This window comes from Echinops telfairi, unplaced genomic scaffold (genome assembly GCF_000313985.2).
Source record: "Echinops telfairi isolate 266 unplaced genomic scaffold, ASM31398v2 ScPeMD7_9;HRSCAF=40, whole genome shotgun sequence".
Taxonomy (NCBI): Eukaryota; Metazoa; Chordata; class Mammalia; order Afrosoricida; family Tenrecidae; genus Echinops; species Echinops telfairi.
In genome coordinates this window covers 32,024,277-32,034,470 of record NW_022103906.1, presented here as the reverse complement: position 1 = coordinate 32,034,470, position 10,194 = coordinate 32,024,277, and positions in this window count along the sequence as shown.

Below are 10,194 nucleotides of genomic sequence, written 5' to 3'. Positions count from 1 at the left end.
AGCACACCTGCCTGTGTGTTCATGAGGTGCCGAAGGGATCAGTTATCAGGCATCAAAGAACAAAAAATTATATCATTGAGTGCTCACCTCCCAGATACGATCACTGAAAACAAATGGGTGCATAAGCAAATGTGGTGAAGAAAGCTGATGGTGCCCGGCTATCAAAAGATATAGCATCTGGGTTTTTAAAGGCTTCAGGGTAAACAAATGGCCATCTAGCTCAGAAGCAACAAAGCCCACATGGAAGAAGCACACCAACCTGTGTGATCATGAGGTGTCGAACGGGTGAGGTATCAGGCATCAAAGAACAAAAAATCATATTGTGAATGAGGGGGAGTGCAAAGTGGGAACCCAAAGCCCATCTGTAGGCATCTGGACATCCCCTTACGGGGCTTCTGGGTCCAAGGTCAAGGAAGCAGACAACTGAGTTTTCCCGCATGCAATACAGGCAGTGGCCACCCACAGGCAGCAAACAGCAGGGCAGGCCACCATCAGTCAGCAACTCAGGAGCTTAGGGAAGCACGCCCAGTTGAGATATCTATCAAATTCAAGTAATGCAAGAGGACAGGATCCACCAGGCTCAAGGTCAAGCTATGTACACACCAGCAGCATGGTTGCAGCAAAGCAAGTCTTAAAGGAACCTCAAGCTCTAGCTTCAGGATCCACAGGTTGGCTTGTCCCACAGGTAGTATAGCTCACAGGTTGAGGAAGAGAACTACTTAGCTAAAGCAGCAGCATGGTGATCCAATCACCAGAGAGCAAGAGAGAGGGGGGCAGGCCTTGCCGACCCATTTATCTCTTTGCCTTCCCATCAAACTTTGACCTGATTAATCCCACATGTTCCTTGTGGCCAGGTTTGCACAATAAACCTTCCTATCACGGTATCTGAATCATGGTGTGGGTGAACCATGGAGCTGTGGTTGCATAGTGGTTATACATTGGGTTGCTACATTCTATGTCAGTAGTTGGAAACCACTAAGTTCTCTATGGGAGAAAAATCGGAATTTCTACTCTCATAAAGTGGGATAGTCCTGGGAAGCCACAGGGGCAGTTCTACCCTATCCTATACAATCGCTATGAGTGGGCATTGACTCGATGTCGGTGAGCGTTAATTGGTGAGGAATGTTGAATATACTGTGAACTGCCAGAAAAATGAACAAATCTGTCTTGGAAGACATCTATCTCGAATACTTCTTATGCACATACTGTGGACATGTTATAACGTGGAACCAATCTCCAGAGAAAGGCATCATGCTTGATAAGGAAGGAAATTCTCAATGCGATGAATTGAAACGTTAGATTCAACAATGGGCTAAAACATCGCATTGGCATGAGATAGTGAAGGGCTTGGCAGTGTTCCCTTTTCATTTAAATGGGACCACTATGAGTTGAGCAGACTCAAGGTCTTCTAATAATAAAACAATGTCATGTGGAATTATTTTTCTAGCAGGCTCACCTGTGAATAATCTGCGTCTCCAGAACAATGATCTGTAAACAATGGTATATGGTCAAATAACGCCACTACCATTTTTATAAATAAAATTTTATTGGGACCCAGTCATACCCAATCATTTATGTATTATCATTACTAGTTTCATGAATAGAGAAGGATACTTACAACATGAACCAGATATTCTGTAAAATTCCAAAATATTTAAGACTATCAAATAATTTGTGATTATTTACTGAAAAATTGTACCAACATATGATTTGGGAGTTCTTTACTTTTGTTTGACTTATCATTTGCTACTGATTAAGGTGTTATGTAACTCTCTAAATACATTTATGTGTTAACTTATAGAAAATAGATAGAAATTCAAATGATTTTTTTTTTAATGGTGACAGTGGTGATATCAGGAGGGTGGAGGGAAGGTGAGGGAGAAAGGGGGAACAGATTACAAGGTCTACTTATAACCTCCTCCCTGGGGGACAGACAGCGGAGAAGTGGGTGAGGGGAAATGTCAGATGGTGTAAGATATGACAAAATAATAATTCATAAATTATCAAGGGTTCAGGGGGGAGGGGGGCACAGGGAGGGAGGGGGAAAATGAGGAGCTGATACCAAGGGCTCAAGTAGAATGCAGGTGTTTTGAGAATGATGATGGCAACATATGTACAAATGAGCTTGACACAATTGATGTATGTATGGATTGTAATAAGAGTTGTATGTACCCCTAATAAAATGAATATATATATATACACTGGTTTGGGTGAAAATTTACAGAACAAAATAGTTTAAGCATTTACAAAATAGTTGTATAATCATCGCTTCAATCAACTTTAGAACATTTTCTTCTTCCTTGTACTTATCAGTATTAGTTCTTCTACCATAACCCCCAAGAACTATTAACCCAGTACTTTGTAGATTTACTTATACCAAACTTAATATAGAGAAAATTATACAAAAACAAAAAAACCCAACATAACAATAACAAAATAAAACATAGGAAAAGTTCAGTTGAAAAGATAACAGAAAATAATAAATTCTAGAAAAAAATTAAAATGGGTCAAAAAGGAAAACAAATAACAAGATGTTAAATTTTAACCTAACTACATCTGTGTTAGTCCACTTTCCAATTTCCTGTGCAGTCTGTCTGATAGCAAGGCTGCTCATATCCCTGGTCAATCGTTAGAGGGTTTTCACCAGAAGCTTAATTCACAGGAAAATCCTGAAAATAGAGTTTGTTTCACTGCCATCCACAGCCTTCTGCAAACTTCTGGGTGCTCGGAATTTAAGCTCTAAACCCATTCTTTTCTCTGGTTTTGGATTTTATTATTTATAATCCTTGGATCACACAGGCTTCTTCCACATGGCTTAGCTGCCACCCTACTTAAATGTCTGTCTGTTTTAAAATGAGTCTTTAAGACTTCAGATGCTATCATTTCTGATAACCAGACACTACCTAATTGCTTAAATTCAGTCTCCAAAACCAAAACCAAAACTCACTGCCAGTGAGTTGATTAGCACTCATATTGATACTACGGACAGGCTAGAAGGGTCCCTGTAGGTTTCTGAGACTGTACCTCTTTATGAAGTAGAAAGCATCCTCTTTCTCCGGTGGAGCTGCTGGCAATTTGAACTACTGACTTTGTGGTTAGAAGCCCAACTCATAATGGCTACACCACATTCTAGATGGCCCAAATCACCGATCAAACTGACAAAAATTAAATAACCTCTCAGTGGCCCTGGCCAGATGGCTAATCCAATTGCATTGTAAACAGGAGGAATGGATGTAGAATGGAAATATCTATCTGTGCCTCAACTTCTCAGGAGTTGAGCCTGACACAGGAGATTCTGTATTTTTAATTTGATAAGACAAACAACCCCCCAGGACAGAAGACAAAGGTGAGGAGAATAAAGCACAGAAGTGGGGAGAACTGAGCCAAAATGCATTCACAATATCCAAACCATTCCTGTTGGGTCACCTTACAGTAAATGGTGATTCCATATGTATCAGAAATAGATAATGCTTCAGAGAGTTTTCAGTGACTGAGTGTTCCAAAGTAGATCTCTAGGTCTTTATTTGGTGGTACCACTGGGTTGATTTGAACCTCCAACTTTCAGTTAGTAGCCAGGCCAACTCATTGTTTTGACCACCCATGGAGTCCATTTAGGAGACAGTCACCATGCTCTGTCCTCAAGGGACCATTCCCTCAAGATGCTACCGTCTTCCATTCCGGTTCCACATGCAGTATCCTCTGAAGAGAATCGCCCAGAAGGAAAAGAACAGACAAGTGACTTCTGTTTGCGCGGGGTGAGATGCTGTTAGGTTGCAAGTGCATGAAGAGGTGTAGAACCCACATAGACATGGATGCTACAGAAAAAGCTGGAACAACTAGTAGGCGAGGCCAAATAAATCCAGTATTGTGTATTTGGGAGAGAAATTTATGAAGGCGGAATCAGTGCTTGTTCCTCTGTATTATTCTTCAATACTGCTGGCAACTAAGAGACACAACTCTCATCATATAATATCATAGAAATTCCTTCCAAATGGCTTTCTTCTCTCTCCTGTCTCAGAGGCTTCAATATTCTGTGGGGGCAAGAGTTACTTCTCCAAAAAATTGTCTGGATACAGCATGGTTAAGTGCATCAGCCAGAAATTGGGTAGACCCTCCATGTTCCTTAGCCCTCAAACCGAAACAGTGCGCTGAGCGGCTTAAAGACACAAGGAGGAAAGTGAACCTGCAATGGACTTGGCATCTCGCGACAAGCACGTTCACTTCAAATAAGAACACATGCACACACACACACACACACACACACACAAAGAAATTGGGTAGAAGGAATGTTCTCTCAAGTATATCACAGACTGGCCAGTGACCTGTTTAATTGGCTGCCGGAGGGTAAGCCCAGTAGATAATCAATATCAAACCAGGGTTCAGATGGGACATCTCTCACTTTACCAAAAGTCCTATAATTATCAGCAAACGGGGAAAACTAGGTGATTTGTTCAGGATAGCATTGCGAGAATCACAAAAAGCATGAAAGAATTTGAAGTAATTTGGCTGAAGGAAACAGTGAGGGCTTGCAGATGGTCAGGAGCATGGAACTCAGAATAAAAGGACTGTTAGCTCGTCGTGTGAATTGGTACAGCTCTTTGAAGGTGAACTGTTCATGTAGCATTCTACACCACTCTACGCGTAATTGGTTTCTGGGAGGTCAGCCGTGCCTCATGAAAAAAACCCAGTCAAAAAATCAATCTGAAACATTAAAGTGGAAATAATTCCATCCTTAGCTACAGAAACTACAGAAACGCATTTCATTGATGAAAAGCTTTTAAAAATAATATAGACCTTTATTTTCTAATCCATAAAATGAGGGGGTTGGATTAGGTTGATCTTGAAGGTCGTTTGTTTTCCTTTGTCTTGGTTGCTAGGAAGCTCAGAACTCCGGTTGCTGCAGACTGTAAACAGAATGTGAGGTTGGCCTCTGTTTCTGTCTCTTTCCTTTGTTCTGAACTGTTCACATTTTCAGTCTGTGTTTATGCCTTTCTGTGTATATGCGTTTCTGTGTTTATGGTGAGCCATGGAAAAACCCCTTTGGTAGGCATTTATTACCAAGCTGACTTCCATCTCTACCATGCAATGACTGTAATCATGTGCATACTTCCTTTTCCCAGCTGACAAAAAATCTGTAAGCAATCATTCCTGCAGCTCCCTCAACCCAACTTCCAAATCCGGAGGATCCTGAAAGCCTCCCATGTGAACGAGAGTTGTGAAGGGCTCGGCGCTCCCTGTGCTCTCAACACATTTCTCACTGACCCACCTTTTATGCTATCCCACTCCCGCCCTCAGCCAAAAGTCCCAGGTCTACCATTATTCTCTGAGACTGGGAGTCAGAGCATGGACCTTTCATCCTTCTTGAACGCAACTTCCTGACTACCTCAATGGCACACAGGCATCTTGGATATCGGGGCTTCTACAACCCAAATCCTTCAGCTTTCTCAAGGAAGCATAGCAAACTTGTTGCCAGCACACCGTACTCATAGCAGGGTGCTCTCTGCAGATCAGAGATGATCTCCTAGGCCGGAGGTTGGCAGAGTATGAAAAGACGGTCCTTGACCTGATTCCTGTGCCTCCCCTTTCTGGTCACCCTAGCTTTGCCCCTGTGTTCAGGTGTCTGCCTCCAAGGACCTGAGCTCTTCAGGTAGCATTGCATCTTAGCTGCAGCACTTGAATATCCCTTTGTGTTCATTTCCTTTTAATTCTGTCTGTTTCTTCTTTTGTCAAATGCCTCTTCCCTTCAGGAATAGCGTATTTGCTATTTTATATTCCGCGGCTTTACAGCTTCAGTCTCATATTTTTTAAACAGAGGGAAATGCATAGCACACCTTCTTTGTAAAGCTCATTGTGGGGACCTGGGAGGGAGGGAATCTCTGACTTTTCACAATGTAAATACAGGCCTTGTGCCTTTTGTGTGTGGTTATTGGTTTTTGTGAAACGTATGGTTTGATGGCTTTACATTAATGCACCTTTTCTTCTGGCCATCCCAGGTGGAAAATCCATCCCTAATTGCAGTTATGAGCTGCGTGCATGGAATCCGCACAAGGGCAGCTCTTGTTGGCCTTGATAAATTGGTGATGGTGTGGGAGATCACTTCTTACATAGGCAAGAGTGGGAGAAAGTGGAGTACAAAGGCCTGGGAAACTGTCATCTCTCTGTGCCTGATAGGTGTAGGCCACTTTTCGTATGTTCATAAATCTCCACTTCATTCTAATAACAACCAATTTAGGAAATGATTGTTGAGCTATTAATATTAATAGACTGAAGTTCTCAGAAATTAGGTCTTTCCAAGGTCACAGAGCTAGTTTGTGGTAGAGCTCAGATTACTGTCTGACTGTGAAGCCAATGTTGGCGCTTTTCTTTCCCCACCAGGCCAAGTGCATTATGTACACATGGTCATTTCACCATAAAACAAAGCAGGTGCCATCAAGTTGACCCTATGTGTGTCAGAGAAGAATGTTTCCATAGAGTTTCGAATGACTAATTGCTTAGAAATACATCACCAGGCTTTCTTCTGAGATCCCTCTAGGTCAGCGGTTCTCAACCTTTGTGCTGCGACCTCTTTGGGGGTCGAATGACCCTTTCACAGGGGTTGCCCAATTCATAACAGTAGCAAAATGACAGTTATGAAGGAGCCAAGAAAATAATTGTATGGTTGGAGGGTCACCACAACATGAGGGACTATATGAAAGGGTCGCGGCATTAGGACAGTTGAGAACCACTACCCTAAGTAAACTGTAACCTCCTACCTTTTGCCTAGAAGCTGAGTGCATTAGAGGTTTCCACTAATCATCATAGCAACTCATAAGATCAGGTGTTAATATCTTCACTGTACAAATAAACGAAGCTCAGAGAGTTTCATTTGCATGGGTCCATGCTGCACGGTGTGCCAGAGGAAACTTGAACCCATGCCTCACTCCAGAGTCCACATTAATCATTATCCTTTTCAATAGCCAAAAGCGTTGGTCATCAAAGAAGATGGCATGAAATGCTCAGCCCCCAGGCTTGGAGCTGGCTTATCTTGCCCTTCAGCAGGCAAGGTTGTCTTCCTCTTCTCAGGCATTTGGTTTTGTTTCTATCTATATGTACTTAAATCCCAGAGCGCACCGGCTGACAAACAGTGTGCTGTTCTCTGCAAGACAGGCACCATTTGTTCCAGTACACCCATTTCCCTCACCCCAGAGTTTGTTACTGAGCTGGGGCAGCTGCACCATTAGCAGTCCATCTGGCAAGAGCTGCAGCCCACTTATCTGTAAAGGATGCACCAGGAGAGCCAGACAAAAGGCAGCAGCTTTGCTGCCAGCGGGACTATCTCATTTGGAAACTGAAGTAGGGGGCCTGGTGTCCTGCAGTCACTACACTGCAGGCCCAGCCAGTTCTGGCAGCAGGAGCCAATTGCCATGGGACAAATCTGCTAACTTTGGTGCCTCAGAACCGCTAACCAGATTTGCAGTCAGCCCTACCTCCCTTCAAGCAAAACAGCATTTGCAACATCCCTGATCTGGAGTAGAAAAATATCTATAAATCCCAAACCCACCAAGAAAAGAAAACCTGCAATCAAAACAAACTCAAACTTCTCAGTCATGAAATGGTTTATGACTGGTCCTTCCTGGTGCATGAGAACCTCTGGGTTAGGAGCAAGTCCTTTCTCCCTCATTTGTTCTGTCATCCCCCTGAAATATTGGGTGTCTCCTTTGGATTTTCAATCACTTGTTTAGAGAAATAGATGGAAAACATGAAGTAGTTCACCAGGGCAAGAAAAATGTCGGGAATCAGAGAATCAACCTATAACAGATTTTTGACATGGAAGTCATTATGGAGGTCTGCTTCTGAGGTCAAATAGCCACCCTTTAGTAGAGTTCATTTAAGAGAAAAAAATGTAACCAAAAATGAAGTGTAGAAAGACCAGAATAGGATTGCATGTACAGCTAGGTATCTGGAGAATAGTGAAACTCACTGCCATCAAGTCAATGCTGACCAATAGCAACCCTATAGGATCAGGCAGAATTGCCCCTGTGAGTTTCTGAGACGGTCACTGTTTTACAGCAGTAGAAAGCACCAACTTCCTCCTGAAGAAGCTGCTGATGGCTTCAAACTACCAACCTTGAGAATCATAGTTTAATGCATAACTAGTGGGCCACCAAGGCTCCTGCAGGGAGCATCCTAAACTTATCCCAAGATCGCAAAATGATCTGACTTTTAAGGTGAACAATGTACAATCCATACTCACAGGGAATGTGAGTTCTACAAACACAAGTCTGTCCAGGAGAAAGGATAACCTGGGATGAAAGACAGCAGTGCGCACCCCTGCGGACTGGCATAAGTATGACAATGCTGAAGGGGGTGAGCGAAAAGTAGAAAAACCTGACCCCTCGAGTCTCTGGATTATACAGTTAACAAGGTGCTTAACTGCTAACTGAAACATTAAAGGTTCATGTCCACCTAGACACAATTTAGAAGAAAGGCCTAGAAATCTACTTCCAAAAAACTAGCCTATGGAGCAGAGTTCTACAATGATACACAGGTGGTCACCATGAATCTGACTAAATTCAATGGCAAGTGATACTGGTAATGGCACAGCATGTGTGGGTTGAGGAGCAGGGTGTGGTATCAGAAACTCCTGCTGAATGTAGCTACTATGTTCTCATGCTAGATAAAGAAGGGGGTAACAAAACTGGCATGTCTTTTGGCACTAGGGTGAAGCCTGAACTTATGGAAATTACTTTATTTTCTGTGGCAATAGTTGTCTCTTAAAGAGTCATATAAATGTGACTGAATGCAAAAACGGAAGAGAAAAGAGAATGAGGCCGTGGAAAGTTATTGTATTGGAACATGAGAGTAATATCCTGTCAGCGTGTCCTCCACAGAGAAGGCTGAGATAAATCACCTAAAGCCATGTTTATTCCCAGATCAACAATTGTAAAGGTTAAGGATCCCCCTGAAACAAATAATGCCCAACACATAGACACTTGGGGAAACATTCTTTCCACTAAGGGTAATAAATAACCCTACTTCTCCTAGGTAGATGAGGTCAACAAGAATATCAGTTAATGGTGCCAATTGGGCACTAGGACAGGTTACTTAAGGGGAATGACCTATTTTGTGACATTGGGCTCTGATCCTCAGCTTCAAATGTCTAGAATTTGTACCTCCAAAGTACCTCTTATAAATGTCACTTATGAAGTAAGTATTGCTTCAACCAATAGAGTTGGCAGAAGTGGATAGATAGATGATAGATAGATAGATAGATAGATAGATAGATAGATAGATAGATAGGTTGGTTTTGGGGGAAGATCCCTCTCAGACCCTAAAAACAATGCTGTAGAAAGCTGAAGCCATGTGGAGCGGCCATTGGTAACCAGAGGTGTATCTATGTTATGGAAGATATAACACATGCCCTGGGCAACATTTAAAGAGGAGAGCCACTAAGAAGTTTCTATTAATGCTCAACATCCTGTCTCAGTAGAATAAACACAGCTCTGTAGCAATAGCAGAGAAGGGAAACTAGTACCTAAGAGCAAATGCAAGGGGATACCAGGCTAGGTGCAGAAGGGCATTCCAAAGTGATACGAACATGAAAGATGCCTGACTGTGGAAGCTGAACAAGAGGGGAGGAGGCATTTCTAACCGTCACCATCAACATCTATTCATAATGAAATTGGTGGGTGTAAAAAGGGTGGTAAGGAAGGAGCACAGTTTAGAGAGTGTCCCTGGGAGCTTGAATTTAGGAGCTATAATTTAGAAACTGCAGCTGATATTCATTATTCTTGTTAATGATCCTGTAAAGTACAATTTCAATGTTTGCTATAAGTTCTATTTTAGATAAATGTCCCTCGGCTATAGATAGTTCAAGTCTTCAAAGATAGTTCAAGTCTTCAATAATGCCAAAATAAGTCCCATGCATGAGAATGAAGAAGCCCAAAGCTGTCCATTTCACCCACGTTAAGGACCAAGACATTGCAAGGCAGAGACAAGTTAATTCCTACTGTACTCTGTCTGAACTTTTGAGCTCCACAGTCAGAGAACACAATAAAATGGTTACTGTTTTACAATATTAAGTTTGGGATGAGTTGCGATGCAGCAATAATAATTCAAATATTGAATAAGTGGGTTAACATACTGAGTTAGTTAATTGTGCCAACCTGGCCAATAATCACGTGGGGCTCATTGAAAGGGATAAATGGGTGGTGA